This window comes from Lactuca serriola, chromosome 9, assembly GCF_051521515.1.
Source record: "Lactuca serriola cultivar US96UC23 chromosome 9, Lser_US96UC23_V15, whole genome shotgun sequence".
NCBI lineage: Eukaryota > Viridiplantae > Streptophyta > Magnoliopsida > Asterales > Asteraceae > Lactuca > Lactuca serriola.
In genome coordinates this window covers 165,897,342-165,919,136 of record NC_136416.1, presented here as the reverse complement: position 1 = coordinate 165,919,136, position 21,795 = coordinate 165,897,342, and the positions used below count along the sequence as shown (strand labels likewise).

Below are 21,795 nucleotides of genomic sequence, written 5' to 3'. Positions count from 1 at the left end.
CCAACACGGAGGAGATAGCTTCTTCTGATGCTGCTAGGTACATTTGTATCGTTTCTCCTAGTAGCGGGCAAGCGAGGGTCGGTAGCTGGTGTAAGGCATCTTTCAGTTGTCGTAATGCTTCGTGTGCTCTTTCCTGTCCATTTGAATTGCTTTTTATCTAAGCACCCTTTGAGGGTTTGGTACAGGGGAAGCGCCTTTTCTGCTGTTTTGGCAATAAATCTTCCTAATGTTGTTAGCCGGCCATTGATCTCTTGTACACCTTTGAGGTTGTGGGGAGTTTTCGACTTGAGGAACTCTTGGACTTTGATGGGAGTGGACAGAATTCCTTCCTTGGATATCTGATACCCAAGGAATTGATCTTCTTCTACGCTGAAAGTACACTTGGCTGGCTTTAACCTCGTCTGCACTTTAGCTAGCATTTTAAGAGTCTCTTCCACATCATGGAGTAATGTTTCTTCGTTACGGCTCTTTATTACCATGTCATCAATGTAGACCTCGATGTTCCTACCAATTTGATCAGCGAATATCTTGTTCATTAGTCTCTGATATGTAGCACCCGTGTTTTTGAGTCCAAATGACATTTTCTGGTAGCAGAAAGTGCCCTTCTCGGTGTGAAAAGTTGTTTTTGCCTCATCCTCTCGTTTCATCTATACTCGATGATAACCTTTGTACGCGTCAAGGAAACATTTGAATCCAGACCCTTCGAGCGATTGGACTTTCTGATCTATCTCCGGAAGGGGGTATGATCCTTTGGACAAGCATTATTAAGGTCTGAGTAGTCAATACACATTCGCCATGACTCATTGGCTTTCTTTACCATAATGGGATTTGCTATCGATGTCGGGAACATTGCTTCCTTAAGTATGTCGTCACTCACTAGGTTGGCTACTTCTGCATTTATAGCCTTGTTCCGGTCTTCCGCCTGGCCCCTCTTCTTTTCTATGACAATATTGCTTCCGGGGAAGATGTTGAGACTGTGCTCTATAACCTGTCGGTCTACGCCTGTCAGATCTGTTGGCTTCCAGGCTAAAAATAGCAGAGGATCTATAGGATAACTTCCATCTTGAAAGGTATTTGGCGCTTTTATAAGATATCCGCGATTCTTCTCTATCTGTAATCCAATAACCAACTCAATGGGTTCCGTCAAGCTAGCTATATGCTGTGTATTATCGAGGACTTCTACATAAGGCGGTAAGATGATATCTTGAGCAGTTACATATCCGGGGCCCCTGACACAAATAGACGCCTCACAAGTTCCATAGAGATTACTTCTCAATACGATTTCTTTTAAATTCACTAAAATTTCATGTACTGATTCTTGAATACCCATTATGGTAGAATATTTGTGTGATATTTTCTCAGATTTTGCGCGTGTGATACATGTCCCTTCGATTTCTCCAAGCAAAGCTCTTCACATAGCAATGCCTATTGTGTCTGCTTGACCTTTCATAATCGGAGACAGAATAAAGTGCCCATAAAGAAGACGCTTACTGTCTGCTGCTGATTCAACACACGTTGCTTCAGAAGCGCTACTAGTCGTGCCTTGATCTCGTCGGATAGGTGAGCACCAATTTGCACAAGTTGTTCTGGGTATTCTGTGTTTACCTGGTGTTGTTAAGTGGAACAATCCTCCTTCGAATTTTTTGGAGCTCGTACCAACTCAGGAGCAGCTATGATCTGATTGCAGTGCTGCGCCCTGGTGTTTGTGGCAATAATTGTTGTTGATCCTTGGCGTGTGCTAAATTTAACTATGCCATGTATCATCGATGGCACGAGCTGTAGTAAGGATATTGCTGATCATCCGAGCAGAATGTTATGTTATGCTGGAAACCGAATCATAGAAAACTCGATTGTTCTTGTGATTTTGTCCCTTTTGTCATGACTGACCAACGTGAAAGATAGTCGGATAGTGCCCAATGGCCACAAGCTGTGACTGGTGAACCCCACCAATGGTCCTTCAGTTGGGGGCCTTAGCCCCTCCTTCCATGCTTCCGGTAGTTGCCTGAAACAATGCTCGTAGAGTATGTCGGAGCTACTACCATTGTCGATGTATATCCGATGGATTTTCATATGGCAAATGAATCCAGATATGAAGAGTGGATCTCGTGGATCCCAGTTCGATAGCCTGGGATTGCTACTCAAAAAGTGATATTGAGTAGATTTCTCGAGAGTACCTATATCTCATCCTCCGTTAGGTGAGTTGTATTTCTCTTACTGGATTTAGAGATAGTGAGTACCTCGTTGCCATCATACGGAGGTTCTTGCAACAAATCGAGATGTGTTATCGCCATTTGAGGCAGCTAATATATAGTTGCGAAAACTGCTCTTGAGTACTAGCTCTGCTATTTCTATCGTAATTGGCAGGAGTCGTGCTATTAGCACCTGGGTTGGGGCCTGTGTTCTACACTCGCGGTGATGTTCCTTGTTTACTCACCGGTGTTCTGAACAGATCTTCTTTTACCATCTCGGTTGCTGTTGAGTTTACATCCCCCTTTTGTAGAGAACCAACATCGTCTATTGGTTGTATCACTCTGAGGATACGTCCAGATGGCGCCAAATGTTGTGATAGGTTCTTCAGGGAATTGGTCATTTGTTGACAAGTTGGTGTTGGAGGTTTACCTGAGAACACAACACAGAAGAATTGTTAAAGGACGATCGGGGGTTCTCCCAGGACGTCACTCCGACGATCAAGTTAACTTTCTTTCAGAGAAAAATTTAGGCAAAATTGTATAGGGAAGAAGATAGTCACCTTCCTTGGGAAGGAAAGGATCCTTTTATACCTGTTGCTAACGGAATTAGGTAACTCTCCCTACGTGGGAGTGAGACGTGGCACTTTCCTACTAGGAGAAGTACGCTCACGCCGTCTAACAGCCAAGTGACGTCAATTCTAGGCGTCATCAGGCTCTTTGTCATGACCTAATTGGTCATGAGAGAATGAGAGGATCCGACCAAGGAACTGACGCTGGCTTGTCCGGGATAAGACTGAGACCTGACCAAGGCCCTGGCGATATAACGTCCCGTCAGTGCTTTCCGTCATATTTAACGTGGTCGCATATGGTAACATTAAATATATATATATATATATATATATATATATATATATATATATATATATATATATATATATATATATATATATATATATATATATATATATATATATATATATATATATATATATATATATATATATGGAAAAGTTCAATAGAGAACCATAATTATTGGTTCTCCAAGGAACCAAATCTTTTTTTCAATTTCTAAAACTAATTTTTTATCCAAAAAAAATCTAAAAATATCTGAAGTCATATATTAACATTGTCAATGTGAAAAATATTTTTCGGATTCACCGTGTGAATTTTCATAGATTCAAATTGTGAATTTGACATAAAAAAATCGAATTTTATATCATTGGAAAAAAGATAAAAACTTATGAATTTCTGTATTTTTAGTTTTTTTTTTTTATAAAAAATAAGTTCTAACAGTTGAAAAAGAGATTGGTTCCTTGGTTAATTATGGTTCTCTATTGAACCTCACCTTATATATATATATATATATATATATATATATATATATATATATATATATATATATATATATATATATATATATATATATATATATATATACATATATATATATATATATGTATATATATATATATATATATATATATATATATATATATATATATATAAATATTGTGTGCTAGAATGCACCAATATAAATTTAGTAAATAAAATAATTATTTAATTAAATAAATATAGATATTAAATGATTTCCATAATTATATGTATATTAAATGATATCCATAATTATAATTCTGTTTTTATGGAAATTAATTAAATTTGTCATTAATATCAGCAATAACATTCTTTCAGAATGAATTCGCATCTAGGTTTTTATATATGAGTTCATATTTTCTTTTAGGACCCACTCACTTAAAATACAATAAAGTTGCATGGAATATGAAGAACGAGAGTGTATTCTACTAGAATACACTCTCATTCTGCTGGAGTACACTCTCATTCTGCTGGAATACACTCGCATTCTTCTAGATATGAATTGATTCTGAAAAAATATTATTGTTGATATTAATGATGAATTTAATTAGTTTCCATAAAAATGAGTTATAAGTATAAATAACATTTAATATACATATAACTAATACTAAATTCCTATTGGTGCATTCTACCACACAATATTTATAAGAAACTTTTGAACCTACCTCTCTCTCTCTCTCTCTCTCTCTCTCTATATATATATATATATATATATATATATATATATATATATATATATATATATATATATATATATATATATATATATGGTCTGGTTAAGGTGAAGAGTCAAAAAAATATTGAGAACTGCGAGGACAATTCTCCACCTCCCATGTTGTCAAGGCACAATTGTCAAACTAAAATACTTGGCCGGTGCGTTCGCATGAGATGCATGTCCGTTGTAACTAATACAGTCTCAATGATTTAATCACGTACGACGAACGTTCATGGAACGTCATTTAAGTGAGTTTTATTAATTATTTTGGTTTATTTTGGTTTTTTATTTTTATTTTTTGTTGAAAAAAATTCAAATAGATATATACTCGATTTTAACGTTTTTAATTTTTTTGTTTTTTTTTAAATTTTTTTTGTTTTTTAAATATATATATATATATATATATATATATATATATATATATATATATATATATATATATATATATATATATATATATATATATATATATATATATATATATATAGTTTTTTTGATATATTTACTACATACTTGAAGATACTAGTGTTTCTTTTTATTTTTGGTTTTGTTTTTTTTTTTGATTTTTTGAACTAAATATCGGTTTCAATTTTTAATGTTTAACAATTATAAAATTTTAAATAAGAAGAATATTAAGGTTAATAATATTTTCCTTTCATACCTTTTTGAATCACATTATTTTTGGATTATAAAATTTTGAATCATTTTATTTTGAATCGTAATATTTTGAATCCAATCATTTTTGAATCATATGACTTTGGATCATTAATATATTGAATAATAAAAGATATAATTAAGGAATATAAAATATTTGAGTCTAAATATTTTTAGATAATAACAAATTAAGAATCATAAACAAGTTGAATCAAAAGTTTTTTTTTGCAATCATAAATATTTTGAATCATCACATTTTGGATCATATTATGTTCAATATTTTTTTAAATTAATATTTCTTAAATTTAAAAATAAATACTTCAAAAACTTATTTTTGAAAAATTCTTTTTACAAAGTCACTAGTATATTAAGTAGAAGTATCCTTTAAACTTTTACGATTTTTGGAAAAAAAAAATTTCTGGGTTTTTTTTAAAAAAAACATTTTTTTATTAATTTTCATGATTGTGCTCATTTTGTAGATTATTAAATTTTAAGAGCTTTGGTTTTTTCAGATTTATTTTTCAAAGAAAAAATATTATAACCCAAAAAACAAGATTGGTGGAAAAAACACCACCAAATGACGGCTTGATATTTGACAGAAAGAGAAAAGACGGGAGGGGGGATACATGTTGGAGGGGTTTTTATTATTTTTTGATAAAATAGCAAAAATGGTCCTTATGATTGTCAAAGTTATGTGATTTTGGTCCAAAAATGTTTTATGGTGTAAAAGTGATCCAATTTTAGATACATTGTGCATTTTTGATGTAAAATGTTAACTTTAACATTTTGGCTATTAACTTTTTTAAATGATAATTTTACCTCTAGGAACCGTTTCTGCAACCAAACTACAAAGACCATTTATTCATCTCTTCTTTTAAATTTTATTCAATTATTTAGTTTTAGTTTCTTTTTATTAGATTACTTTTTTATTGTTTTATTATATATTAATAAATATTATTTTTAATATATAATATTTATATAACAAATATTACTTTATTGGATTTTGTAATTACATTTAGTTATTTTTATAGTTTCTTTTATAATAGATTATTTCTTTTTATTGGATTGTTATGTATTATTAAATATATTATATTTATATATTAAAAAATATTACTTGATTATTAATTTCTTTTATTTTTTTTATTAGATTAGTTGTTTTTTATTGGATTATAATTTACTAACAACTATTGTTTTTAGTATATAATATTTATATATTAATAAATTTTATTTTATTGTATTGCTATTTTAATTGTTTTTAATTTCTTTTAATTGTTTTATTTATTTTAATAAATCAAAAAACCCAAAAAAATCTCACACACCCCATGTCTCCTAATTTATTATAAATATTTGGAAGATAACATATTTTTTACAACATCACCATCATCACCTAGTCCGACAGTAGTGGGATGAGTGGGATTTTTTTTAAATATATTAGGATGGTGGTGGTGTTGTACAAAAAAGAATTAATCCAAACAATATGGTGACGGTTGTGTAATGAATATCTTTGGAGTATGTGTGATGGGGGAGACATATAATGTTGAACATATTATAAGAGATCTTAGAGATTGGGTATTATGACAACGGACTCTCGACTGTTGTATTGTTTAATTGTATTTGGTTTGATAATAAAGACGGTGTAATAGTCAACAAAAACAAGTTGATTGATGTCAAATTCAACTCTCGACTTCAAACTGATGACCCTTTTTCCTTGGCATCACACGCAGAACAAATGTTTATACATCATACCCTTCAATGAAAAAATAGACGAAATATAAGTGGACGGTTATCAAGACAAAACCAAGAGGGGTATTTGAAGTCACTGAAGCTGAAATGGAAACATATAAAATCTTTCAGGTTGAAAAGCAGTTTGAGTCACCCCTTACTGTAACTCGTACGAAATGATTGTGCCTAGCCTCAAGTATAAATACATATGACCAAATATCTAATGATGGGAATGAGGGATATGGGGAGGAAGACAAAGAATATGAAGATTTTGAAGATGGAGATGATGAAAATGAGTTGGTTTACCTAGACTATTAATTTATTTTGGTTATTTTTTTCGAATTTCAATTTTTATGGATTAATTCATTTTTTTATAACACCACTACCATTCTAATTTATTTAAAAACAATCTCACTCATCCCATCATTGTTGAACTGGGTGATGGTGTTGATGGTGTCCAAATATAATCTCTTCTAAATATTCAAACTAAATTAGGAGATGTGGGGTGGGGGGAATCTTTTTGGGTTTTTTTTATTTAAAATAGTAAAGAAAACAATTAAAAAAATTAAAAACAATTAAAAATAGTAATACAAAAGATAATATTTATTAATATATAAATACTGTATATTAAAAACGATAATTATTAATAAATTATAATCCAATAAAAAACTTAATTTAATCAAAAAGAAATTAAAAGAGATTAATAATCCAATAAAGTAATATTATATATACAAATATTACATATTTATTAATATATAATAATCGAATAAAAAATAAATAATCCATTGAAAAAATAAATTAAAAAAATAAGGTAATTAATAATCTAATAAAGTAATATTTATTAATATATAAATATTATATATTAAAATAATATTTATTAATATATAATAAAACAATTAAAAAAAGTGATATAATAAAAAGAAATTAAAAAAAAATTAAAAGAATTAATGTATAATAATTGAATAAGATTTTGAAGAAGACATGCATAAATGATCTTTGTAGTTTGGTTGCAGAAAAGGTTTGTAATGATAAAATTGTGATTTTAAAAAAAAAAAGTTAACAACAAACTGGTAAGGTTGACACTTTTACACCAAAATTTTCAAGTAAAAAAAATAAAAAAAGATAACAAATATTCCGGTTTCTTTACGGTCACTTTGGAATTTCATCATTGGAATGTTTTATTATTCGGAATTTTATCATGAAAATGTTTAATTGATTAGAGATAAAAATGTTTAGTGGCAACATTATAACTTCATTTTCCTTAAAAACTTAATAATACATGCTTTTGAAAAAAATATATTTTTTAGCATTTTATATTAAAAATGTTTTATTTTTTTCTATTGCACAATTTAATTGTCGTTTGAACTATATACCCAACGTTATAATTGATTTTAATCCATTGGATTTCAATTAAATATTTCACCACATTTAATCATTATTTTAAATTAATATTTGTAATGCTTTTACATTAGTAAATTGGAAAACAGATCTAAATTTTATAGTTAAAACGATTATTAATGGTTTAGACACACAACAAAACAACCTTAAAATCTAAATCTAATACCAATTAAATTATTTTTGCCAAGATAAATCTTTAGTTTCATACATCAATAAAGAACCACTCACAATTCTATTAGTTTGTCTATAAAATATCATGAATTCAAAATTAGATATTCCAACGACTTCATTATTATTTCATTTTCAAAGCAACTAACATCTAAATATACTATAGTTCAGTTTTATCCATTTATGAACGAATCATTGTATTTGATTATTTTCTTTATCCACCACTGAATTTCTTATAGTAAGAAATCATTATCTATATAGATAAAAATATGTAATAGTAGATTAAAAAGTCATTTACTTGAACCCTCACCCAGATCATTGCCTTTTTGTTCATTCCCCCATATCTTCTTCCACAATTTGAATTCCTTCTTTTCAACGTCCCCCTTTGGAGCACTTTTACTGTTGAATTTATTCTTAATTTCTCTATCTTTCTGAGTCCATCATTCTGTATTCCCAATGCCCCTACGAACATAAGGATAACAAAATCTTTCAAAATAAACAGGGCTATCAAACGGGAACACACCTGCCCATTCTTTATCTGCAAGAATAATCTCCATTACATTAATGTTGTCGAGCATAACAAATTTGATTGTTTCTTTGTTGGTGGATGTGTCTTTAATTTCTACATCATTTGAAGCTGAACTTTCGTCAGAGTATTGTGGGTCAGCTTCCGTCATGGGAGATCAAATGGTGGTTTTAGAAAACAGTTGTTGAGATTGACAACGAGTAAATTTTTTGATTGAAATTCATTTTTGAATTGTCTGTTTTTAAATTTAAAATATCTTAAGATTATGAAAATAGCATGAAAGATGTTATTAGGAATATTGACTATTGAAATTTATTTAGTATAGTTAATTAATGGAGCTTTTGAACGTGCCCTTCCATTAATAAGTTGTGATCACTACTAGAAAAAAGGCCTTTTACGACGCTCATTGCGCGTCGTAAAACGCTCAGACGACGCGCAAATGCGTGTCAAGGAAGGCCCTGTCATAAAGAGAGACGACGCGCTTTTGCGCGTCGTCTATAGACGACGCGCATTTACGACGCGCATTTATGACGCGCAATTACGACGCGCGTTTATGACGCGCAATGCGTATCAAGGAAGGCCCTGTCATAAAGGAAGACGACACGCATTCGCGTGTCGTAACCTTACGACGCGCGTGTTTATGACACGCAATGCGTATCAAGAAAGCCCATGTCAAGAAAGGCCATGTCATAAATAAAGATGACACACATTTTTGCGTATCATAATTTTAAATGTTAAAAAAAATTATTTATGGATTTACTAATTTTCAAATTAAATTTGCATTTAATGTCCAATAATAGAAAATAATATATCATATATAAAAAATATAATCCATTACATAAAATTTATTGTCATACAAAAATACAATACATTGTAATACATTGGTATTAAGGGGACCTAATTGTACATTGCTATTAAGAGGTTTTCCCTAACTATATAACTTATTTGTATAACCAAGTCCAAATGAAAGTATCCACAACCTTCTTCCAGCTGTGTTAGATTCCGAACGAATTAACCTATATATTAATAAAAAAAAATAACATTAACATATAGCAATAAATAATAATAATAATAATAATAATAATAATAATAATAATAATAATAATAATAATAATAATAATAATAATAGCCATATTAATAAGTGCATTAAGTCAAAAAGAAAACACAACTACGTATTTGTCTATTTTGTTGACTGGATGAACTATGTGAATGTGAGTAAATGACCCTATTACCCTTCTGTACATATGAATTCAAAAAGAAACACCCCTTTGTATGTACTATGTCAAAAAGCATCACCCCCTAGTGAACTATCTGAATGGAAGTAAATGACCATTCTACCCCTTTGTATTTGTTAGGTCAATAAGAAACACACCTATATATATGTCCCTTTTTTTACTAAATGAATAAACTGTTTGAATGCAAGTAAATGACCATTTTACCCTTCTGTATCTATACCCATCAAAGTAAAAGATGCTGAATGATAAATGATACATTAGTGGATGATATGTCACATAACACATACCTAAAAAAAGCAAGAAATGGCTTCATTAACTTTCTTTTCAATAGAACCCCATGATGATTGAAGATGTGCTTGTGAAAGAAGACAACAGCCAAGAAGGTGAAGAAGTGTGCACCATTCGTTGTTTACACCCTGCATACCACTAGATGTTTTCTCCTTGAGTGTATTTTGGTTCACCATAGCTAGAAGATGCTTCAAAAAAAACAAATTGGAATTAGTGTTTAAACATAAGAAAAGAAAAATATGTAATATTCATGCCCATAAACATAATTATGATACTGCCCTTCCATAGCAGAGAAGTTAAAGGGTGCATCAAGGGTAAGGTTGTCAATCAAGATGTAAGGTTGTCATTCTTGTACAGGTACTCAGGGACACAGAAGGTAACTGTTGCTGGCAAGGCTGGTGGAGAAGCTTGATGTCTGCCTGAACAGCAACCAGCAATAACCCATTGGAATTAGTGTTTAAACACAAAGTTCTGCTTAAAACAATACAAAAATAATTTACTCCAATTAGAAAATTACAAAATCTAGAAAGGCTATATTACAAAGAATAAACCGAATTGAAGATACATAATACAAAAGGGATAAGCCCAGTATTTGAACATGGTAAGGTCAGAATTATAACTATCATATATAACTACTGACATATAACAAGCCATAAACTTATATACTGGATACAACCCAACTGGATTATAACCTAAACAAAGGAAGATAAAAAGATCCAAATTTCGAATGAAACAACTACCTGTATTCAACCAAATTAAATAAAAATTGGTTTATTCAATATTTCATGGTGGCCATAGATAGGTAACAAGCAGCAATGACGATGAACAAAGAAATATTGGACCCAAAAAAATCGGGAGAAAAGGGTGAAGAGAGAGAGAGAGAGAGAGATGGCTACAGGCCTTCAAATTAATTTTCTAATGGTTCATGTGATATGATGAAAGAAACTTTGAAGTTTGGCAAGTAGTAAAGAGAAAATGTGTGGCATCAGCAGGAGGTGGTGAGGAGCGACGTCATCTTATTGTCTCCTGGAACAACAACCAAATCAAGAGGTGACAAGAAGCTCTCTGGAAAAGACCGTATTCTTTTCCTAAAAAACAGAAAATAGCCATAAAGGTAATACAAAAAGAATTGTCACTCACAACTGAAAATGAGAAGAAAAAAAAAAGTAAAAAGTATGATAAGGGAAAAACTTACAGTTCCTAAACGAGATTTCCCCTTTACAATGCAGTAAGGGATTTCCATCTTTCTGCAGAGTGCAGGAAGCCAGACAACCAATTCAATTGGATCAACATCATGGGCAATGATCACCAATTGTGCCTTGTTCTGAAATGGAACATAATATGTCATTAAGCACTTTAGAAGAAAAAGAAATAGAAGATTACAGTGAGTGTAAATGAGAAAAACCTACTCGATAAGGTAGGTAATATGGTTAAGACCATACTTCACAACAATGGGTTTCTTAGCTTCAACAGTCTTTCCTTCTGATTCAGCTTGAGCTCTCTTCAACAGGCGTTCCTTTTTGGCTGCTTTGTCTTCCGGCCTATACTTGAGTAGCATCTTGAACAAAGTCGTTGCTTCATAATTTCATAAACAGAGATTTGTCTATCAGTTTGATGAAACTCGGTGGATTGTAAAAGGAGTAAGAACATAGTTGGAATTAGAACAAAATTATTGTTAAGGATGAGCATTATACCGAGATTCTTGTCAAGGGTTTTGGTAAACTGGTTCAATGCTGGTGGGACCTTCAAACGCTGCTTGAGGATTCTCCTCTTTCTCTGAATTCGGACGACTTGAGGCCATCTTACGAATCTGTGAAGATCCTTCTTAGGAGGCAAAGCTCCACCGATTCCAAATTGCTTTGGTCGTTTCTCGAACAATGGATTCGCGACCTTCTCCTGGGAAATTAGATAGACTCGTAGATATTAACAACGGAACAATTCCAATCATACTCCAGGGGTTTTCAAAATATGTAGTTATGAGTAAACGAATTTCGGTTTCAAAATCTATGTTATCGATTCGAGTTTACTGCCAATATATAAATGCTACTTTAGCTCTCTGGATATGATACCATGAGGCAGGTGACAAAATAGGTGCGAGTCTATAGGAAGGAGAATATCATATGAGGATTCTGTTACAATTTATATAATTTAACCCGGGTTGTCCTATTTCCTAGTCCTTAAATTTTCACATTTATTTAGAGGCTCCTTATTAAAAAAATCACATCAAAATCAAATCTCTTTTACTATGACTATAGTCAATTTGACATAACCATTTGTAACTCTTCTTTGTTCAATGAAGTTGCATATAACCGTCTATCTCTTAAACTTTATATGGGCTATACATACATTGAAGTTTAGCATGTATTCAATAACATAATAATTTAAATATGATCCAATATGCTCATAACATAGATTAAGTCAACAAAATCCACAACTAAATTGAGATTAAATGTAGTAATGCATGATCTAATAACTGACTGGAATGAATCCAAAAACCTGGTTCAAGCATTTCATCGAGCAGTTGGAGTGCTTCATAAAACTTTCTTTCAAATTTCAAACAAATCCACACAGAAGAACACATAATTTGAGAATGTGAAAGAAGGGTACCAGTAAGAGAAACACCAACTAAAAGCAAATCAAAATTATTACCTTGGTTTTCGCAAACCCTCCATCGATATCGACTGATATATTCAGTTTGCCTTTTAAATCATAACCATAACCAATCATTCTTGATTGATAATCCTTCAAATTGTGTTCTTCGTCATGAGAGAGAGAGAGGGAGGTCAGATGGTTAGGATCTGTATCCCACAGTAAAGAAGGTGTGAGACCAAACCACCAACATCCATTGTTTGCGGTGGTGTTGGTAGTCTGATGTAAATGGGGTGTCAGGGGCCTGAATCTTGAAGAGTTAATACTTGGGTGGCCTTCCATATCAAGGTTCCTTGTTTCATCGATGCATATATATCTGAACAGAACACACTACAAATATGGTGGTGTGAGTGACGGCTAGGGTTCTTGAGAGAGAAAAAATGATTTTTTTAGAAAGTGTGTGAGAATGTCTTTGAAGACATTGTGGATAAAAGAATACAGAAAGAAGCAGGTCAAGGAATAGTGGAAGAACACTGTTGGCGAGTATTCTCAAGAACAGAAGAGATGAAGCAGGTGAAATCACAGCAGAGATGAAGCAGATAATGGAAATCAGAAGCCTTTTTTCTTCATTGAGATGATGAAGTCGAGAGATGGAGATGAAATCGTTACCTTGGAAAAGGTTGCACAGCAGTGTGAGGAGAATGAAAGATGCGTCAAAACGCTTAGGTCAAAGAGTTAGCGGGCTTTTCTAATTTTTTCGGCTTTTCTTTTCCCGCTTGTAACTAAAGAACGCGCGTTCATAAAAATTATAAAGCGACACCTCCAGAGGGCGCGCATTTAAGATACAGCGCCCTCCGTGTTTTTAATTTTTTTTCTTATGACAATAATTTAAGGGCGCACAATAATGCGTGACCTAAATCCTTAAATTTTCTGAATAGATGACACGTTTTTAATGTCACTATCGGTTGCGTAACATAAATTAATGAGTGTCATGGTTTGCGCGTCGTAAAAGGCTATTTTTCTAGTAGTGGATATTTGGTTTTTAAAGCATGAATAAAGATTATTTATAGTTTTGATTATATATGTAATAAGTAATTGGATTGAAATGTCAATTTTGCATACTCTAAAGTCAGCAAAAGAAGTTGATTTTCTTTTTCCTTTTTTAATTTGTAACATCCCAAAATATGGTCCCAAAAATTTCATTTTTAAAATAGGTAAACTAGTATTTTCAAATATCAACCATACATCTCAAACAAAACCAACGTATCAAATGTCATAAAATCAGAGTAAAATATCATATGCGGAATCCCAATGGTGTGTGTGAAGCAGTCAACCCGAGGTCTTCTATTTGCAACGAAAAGTATCTGAAACATAAAATAAAAACCGTAAGCACAACCCGAGCTCTTCTACCCCATACCATACATAATAAATCACATATCGGGCCCCCGCCAAACATCGGGCCTCGCCCAACATCACGCACTGCCCGGCATCGAGCGTCGCTCGGTATACAGATTTGTTATTCTCAGGCCTCGCTTGTTACTGGGCCTCGCCCGCTATACACATACAATCAATATCACATAATCATGCTAACACATAAAGCAGTCATAAACATTAGAATATGTTCCAGTCCTCAACCCTCACCTGACATCGAGCCCTCCCACTACGCATAACAGCACATAATACATACAAGAGTCATGTAGACTCGTAACATCCTAAAATAATCAATAAGGGCCGACATTGGTGCCTTAGACCCGCTAAACCCAGTGAGGAAACTCACCTCAAATGCTGAATCTCACAGAAAGAAATCCCTAGCGGTTGCCCTGACAACTCCCCCGAGCTATCAATATAAAAATAACACCCAATCAATACTTGGGTTCCAATCAAAATTTAATACTCCATACTTGGGGTAAAATGACCATTTTACCCTTGGCCTAATTTGATCCATGACTAAGGCCCAAATCCACAACATAAAAAGGCCCAACACTAACTAATCTTCTAAGGCCCACTTATGGCCCAATTTTTCAAATTAGACCCAAACCCCTTCAATGGGCCTTACCTTAAAGCCCAATAATTTCCTTAGTCCAAAAGTCTGCTTTCAGATGGCCCATTAAGGCCCAAAGAAATTACGTCCATGATGATGAGTTATGAATTAACTGTTTGATCGATTAGATCTTTGTAACAGGTAGGTGATGAACGTAAAACAGTAAACAAAACACAAGTATGAATCAAAATGTGTCGAATGATTAGATTACTCGATCCTCAGCAGAGCTCGACTAAGAACTTCCACTGTAGAGGATTCTAGGGTTACAAAATAAGAACGATGATATTGCTGAACAATACTTTTCTAATCAATACTAATCCTCTTATTCTAGAATGCATGCAAGCATCTATTTATATTAAACCCTACAAAACTCACGGATGGACAGGCCCATACTGGAGATAAACATGGATTAGCTAACGAGCCCAATAGACGCAACACTATACTGACCCTAACAATCTCCCCCTTTGCGTCAATTTGGAGCGAGACTATCATTTCTTCTTGCTTGGGCCAGTAGCGGGAGCCTTCTTTACTGTATCAAACAGACGTGTGATAAGTGCAAGGATTGTCTGTCTGAAGCGAATGTACCATTGAATCATATCATCAAAGTACTTGATATCATCCGCTGTGTTTTGCTTGCATCGATGGATGATCCCTAAAACGTGTTCCAAATAGGAAGTGGTGTAGAGATGTTTGTCTGCCAAGGCGAAAAGACATTTCTGTCCTTCGTTCCTAGTGAACATGACGGAGTTTCTCTTTGGGTCAATCTTCCCCATCTGCATCATGTTGAGATCACTGGAAGAGCCAACAGGAGATATGGTGGGCTTCTTCTTGAATACGCTCACTATCTCCTGATCCATCAGAGCAACTTCCATGACATAGCATACAAGCATCCTCTTAAAGTGGTCGATGATCGGACCATATTCAGCTTCGTTTGTAAGAAGGATGTTGTGCAAGATAATCCAGTCATGGGGATTAAGGTTGGGCAGATCTGCAAGTGAGATGGCATGTTCGGCCTTGGCAGATCCCCGTATACCTTGAACCGAACGTTGGTGAAGTTGCCTTCCCTGAACGGCTTTAGGACCCGAACATTGATGATTTTCTGAACGCTCCAAGTTTGGTATTAAGGTTGAGCTGCCCTCAAATAAAATTCAACTAAGTCCCGATCAACCTATGGATGAGGATGGGGGAACTCAGCAATGTTGTCAAAGGTGTGAAAAACAAACGCCTTTCGGGTCAGTGGCATATCGAACTGAGAGTCGACTGTGTTAGAACAATCTAAAGAGATCACAGGTTCTAGCCACAAGATACTTGGTGTTTCGATGGCTTCTTTAATCAGCTTCTCAAGAGTCCAAGGAGGAAAAAGAGTTTTCCTGCTCTCGAGAAGGTCATGGGCTTCTTTCTGTCTTCTTTCGGCTTCTTCAGCCTCTCTAGCCACACGAGCACTGATGTCAGCCTCTTTATCTCGAGGAGGTTCGGTTGAGACATATTCACTTTTTCTCCCCCTTGTTTCGGAATGGACACGAAATCAAGGAGCCCTTCAAGTTTGCTCAGTAGAGAGAGGGCGGGAGCAAGCTTCTCTGCAAGGTCACGCCTCACAGAATAATTGAGGATCGGGTCATGTGCTTCAAGGATGTTTGAGATAGCTGAGTGGACATCCGAAACACACGATTTAACCACCTCTCTTTCAGATCGAAGAGAGTCAATCTCCTGTTGAGAGTTGGAGAGTTGAGTACTCTTGACCTTCAGAGTGATAGTCTTCCTTGCGAGAGCATCCATGAGAGAGTTCTCAGCAGCTAAGTCTTCTTGAAGCTTAGAGAGACGCTCCTCAATTGTTGTTCTGAAAGCTGAGTTGTCGTCAGAAATGGTTTGTCGAAGTGAAGCGAACGACTTCAGCTCTGATGCGACTGAGTTAGCCAGCTAATTTACAATGGGTTCCAGCTTTGTTGAGGTGGCTTCAGCGGTTTCCTGTAAAGATTTTAACAAGAAAGAAGCATCAGTGAATAGTTTATCGACTTTTTCGGTCGCTGTCTCACATGCTTTGGTTGAGGTGTCTATGGCTGCAGTGGCGGAATCGATAGAAACTTGATGAGCTTTGGAGAAAGCCTCAACAATTTTCTGAATGGCAGCTTCAGAAATGGAGGACTAAGATGTGGAAGATGAGGCGATGAGCGAATCGATTTTGTCATGTAGCTCCTTGAGATGCCTCTTTGTGATAGGAGCATCGTCATCATCGTCACTCTGAACTTGAAATGGACTGTAATAGAGCGAGTCAAAGGTCATGTCCTCCCCGCCAAGGAGTGGTTCTTCATCCTCTGATGCATGAGCAGGAGAAGATGGTGGTGGTAACCTGGAGGCTCAGTAATAGTAGTAGTTTCGGGTTGGGTGGTGTGTTCGGTTGTTGGTGTGGGTTCGGGTACTGAAGTGGACTTTGGTGCGTTAGTATGAACCCCCGTATCAGATACGTTGGTTCTAACATCTGCAGTGGTGGTGGTGGTTGCTTCGGTAAATATAGGTGGTGGTACTGGGATGGAGGTAGGTGGTATTTGAGTGGTGGAGGAAATGGGGGGAATAGAAATAGGAATGGTAACTGGTGGAGTGGAGATAGGAGAAGTAGAGAAGTGAACTTCAGGGGTTGGAGATCTTTTAAGTAGCAAGGTAAACTAAGATATGTGAAATCAACAAAAAAAAATTTAAAATTGGATCCCAAGGGAAGAAATGTTATTGGATTTAACAATTTCATAGGAATCATTCAAAAGAAAAATAGAGATTTCATGTGGTACCCCCATGGATAAGTCCGTCAATTCATTAGTGAAAGCTAGAGCGAATTAATTGTTCACCGTCAATGCATAGTAGGTATTGAATTGTGGGTTTCACTTAGCACGTAGTGACACGAAGCTAAGATCATGAACACAGAAATTGTGTAACCATAAACCTCAGTGGTAATGTCTGAGCGTCTCAAGGGTTACGTTTGTGAAGTGAATGAGATGGAGAATAGTAATGTAGATGGTGTAAAGAAACCCAAAGTACCTCTGCTATGAAAAATAGGGACTAAGCAGAAAACTCTTATCTCATGTGAGAAGAGCATTAGGTAGCTCATAATTAGAATAAATGTGAGAGCCTAATTGGGAAGACAAGGTTTGTTTGTACCAAGTCAGTAAGACTTTTATTCAGAATTAGATGAGGCTTTGGACACATACAGCAGCATGCTTCTACGGACACTTATCTAGTGAAATAATTTACCCACAAAAAGACATACAAAAAGATAAAAGCGAAAATTAAAAAAGTAAAAAATATTTTTGGAGTTTTTGAATTTACAAAAAAAGAAAAAAAATATTTTTGGAATTTTTTGATCGAAATAAATAAAAAAAAATGAATAAAAAAAAAGTTGGAACCGAACCCGAGCGTTCGGTCTATTTCGGTTGAGAAAATTTTGGAACCGAACCCAAGCGTTCGGTCTATTTCGGGTGAGAAAAATTTTGAAACCGAACCCGAACGTTCGGTCCATTTCGGTTGCCAAAAAAAATAAGATTGAAAAAGAAAAGAACTTTGACAATAAGATAAATGAATTTGGAAAAATAATACAAAAGATTTACAACCAAGGAAACTACCTTTGAGTGATAAGCGAAGATCAGATGATACAACCGAACCCGAGCGTTCGGTCTATTTCAGTACACCAGAGCAAGACCCGAACCTGAGCGTTCGGTCCATTTCGGCATACAAGAGACCCGAACCCGAACGTTCGGTCTATTTCGCTTCTTACTTGTGATCTTGAGAGGTAATTTTTGGTACTGACTCCGATTCCATCATTCCTAGCCCTTGTAGAATTTTGTTGAAAGAAGCTTCAGGAAGAGCTTTGGTGAAGATGTCAGCCAGTTGATCAGTGGTTCGAACAAAATGAATTTCGACGTTCCCATCTTCCACATGATCCTTAATGAAGTGATACCTCAGTGCTATGTGCTTGGTCTTGGAGTGTTGCACTGGGTTATGACAGATCCTAATTGCACTCTCAGAGTCGCAATATAGTGGGATCTTTTTCATATTGAGTCAATAGTCCATGAGTTGGCTTTGGATCCAAATCACTTGAGATGTACATGAGGCAGCTGCGATGTATTCTGCTTCAGCTGTAGACAGAGATACACAAGTCTGTTTCTTTGATTGCCAGCTAACCAACTTCCCGTCAAGGAATTGGCAGCCTCCAGTGGTGCTTTTCCTGTCTAGTCCACAACCTCCAAGGTCAGCATCTGAGTAGGCTTGAACGAAGAAACCTGAGTTTGATGGATACCATAAGCCGAGAGAGGTAGTTCGTTTTAGATACCGGAGTATGTTCTTCACTGCAAGCATATGAGGTTCACGAGGATTCGCCTGAAATCTAGCACAGTAACAAACAGAAAACATTATATCAGGCCTGCTAGCAGTAAGGTACATTAAAGAACCGATCATCTGGCGATATAGCGTAATATCGACTGCTGGTTTATCCAAGGATGGAGTGAGCTTGGTGCCAAACGCCATTGGAACTTTAACCTTTGAGTCTCCCATCATGCCAAATTTGGCAAGGAGAGTCTTGGTGTAGGCTTCCTGGTTAATAAAGATGCCTTCGGGTCCCTGTCTAATATTTAAACCAAGGAAAAAGTTAATTGGACCCATTGAGCTCATTTCAAATTTAGTCTCCATCAGCTTTCTGAATTCAACTGTTAAGCTAGGATTCGTTGAGCCAAAGATGATATCATCGACATAGATTTGAAAAATCATAAGGTGGTTACCTTCCTTCTTACAAAAGAAGGTTGGGTCAACCGAACCTTGTTTGAATTTGGACATCTTTAAAAACTTGGTTAGCGTTTCATACCAGGCCCGAGGTGCTTGTTTCAGCCCATAAACCGCTTTGTCCAGAATATAGTAGTGATTGGGGTACTTTTCATTGACGAATCCCGGAGGTTGCTCCACATACACCGTTTCTTCAAGTTCTCCATTTAGAAATGCGCACTTTACGTCCATTTGGTAGACCTCAAAGTTCTTGTGTGCAGTATAGGCAAGGAATATTCGAACAGATTCCAGCCTAGCTACAGGAGCAAAAGTTTCCTCATAATCGATTCCTTCCTCCTGGTAGTATCCTTTCACCACTAGACGAGCTTTGTTTCTTATTACATTGCCTTCCTTGTCCATTTTATTTCTGAAGACCCATTTGAGACCAACAATCGAGGTATCTTTAGGAGTTGGAATGAGGTGTGAAACCTTATTTCTTTCGAACTCATTAAGTTCGTCTTGCATAGCTTGAACCCAATCAGAATGATCAAGAGCAGTGTTACTGTCTTAGGTTCAACTTTTGAGACGAAAGAGTTAAACATGCAGAACTCTACTTTTGAGAATAAAGAAGTTTGTTTTGCCTTCAGTTGAGATCGGGTCAAGACCTTTTCAGAGACATTACCCACAACCTGTGAAACAGGATGATCTCTAGTCCATTTGACAAGAGGAGGGTAATTTGGATCATAGGATGGATCCAATTCAGCATTTACCATCTCTTCTAATTCAGATTAACTGTCATCGTCATAAAACATATCGGCATTCTCCCCCTTGACTGATGAGCTTTCAGGTGTGTCTTGACCTTCCGGTGCTACATGAGTTTCGGGTGCATTGAGATTTCGGGAGCTACAGTACCTTCGGGTGCAGTAGAGCTTTCGGGTGCGGCTGGAGAAGAGTTCTCCCCCTCAACTTGTGAACTCGGCAGTTTTGAAGAAGATGGATTCTCCCCCTCAACTGAAGCATCGTGCTGAGAAGGTCCATTTGGAACTGATTCTCCTTCACCCAGTCGTTTGGCACGGTCATCGACGATTTGCTTCAGATGGTCAACTTTGTTGTCTGCTGCATTGGCTTCTGAGAGAGTAGCCTTCTCTGGTTCATCGAATAACTCCACAAACTGCTCAAACAAATTTGCAATCGAGGCTGTGACTTGGCCTGTTTGAGAGAAAATTTCTCCAACTGTTTCTTCCGTGGCCTTCAGCTTCTTAACATAGCAGTCGTCGAAAGTCACATAATACGTTTCTTCAATCTTCCTCGAATGCTTGTTTAAAACCCGGTATGCTTTTGAAGTAAGAGAGTATCCCAGAAAAATCCCTTCATCGGCTTTAACATCGAACTTGTTATGATGTTCTTTAGAATTGAAGATAAAGCATCGTGAGCCAAATACATGGAAGAATTTGACGTTTCGCTTCTTGTTGTTGATGATCTCATAAGGAGTAAGAGTGAAACGCTTATTGAGATTGGACCTGTTCTGCGTAAAACAAGCTGCAGCAATAGCATCAGCCCAGAAATATAGAGGTAGAGAAGCGAAACTAAGCATGGTTCAGGCCGCCTCACACAAAGATCGGTTTCGTCTTTCGACAATCCCGTTTTGTTGAGGGGTGTAGGGGGCTGAGAAGTTGTGACTGGTTCCTTTTTCTGCTAAAAAGTCTTCAAATTCTTTATTCTTGAACTCCGGCCAATTGTCGCTTCTGATGTTGCGAACGACTTTCCTCAGTTGTACTTCAACCTGCTTAATAAACATCTTTAGCTTGTGAGTAGCCTCAGATTTGTGCTTCAGAAAGAACACCCATGTAAAACGTGAGAAGTCATCAACAATAACAAGAATATACTTGCTACCGCCAATGCTTTCGATAGAAGATGGACCACACAAGTCAATGTGAATTAACTCAAGTGGTTCAACGACTTTAGTGTTTATGATGGATGGGTGACTTTGACGACTCTGCTTCCCCATTTCGCACGCAGCACACAAATGTTCTCGATCAAACTTGAGCAATGGAAGACCCCGAACATGACCTCCGGTGACAAGTTTGTTGATATCCTTGAAGTTGAGATGAGAGAGCCTTCGGTGCCACAGCCAGCTTTCGTCAGAATGTGCTTTGGAT

At 35.4% G+C, this 21,795-nt stretch overlaps 2 pseudogenes; both read right to left on the bottom strand.

The window, feature by feature from the left end:
• Positions 1-724: 724 nt before the first annotated feature.
• Positions 725-2,291, bottom strand: LOC145076268 (DNA-directed RNA polymerase subunit alpha pseudogene; annotated as a pseudogene).
• Positions 2,292-10,265: 7,974 nt separating this feature from the next.
• On the bottom strand, positions 10,266-13,197 carry LOC145076267 (uncharacterized; annotated as a pseudogene).
• Positions 13,198-21,795: the final 8,598 nt, after the last annotated feature.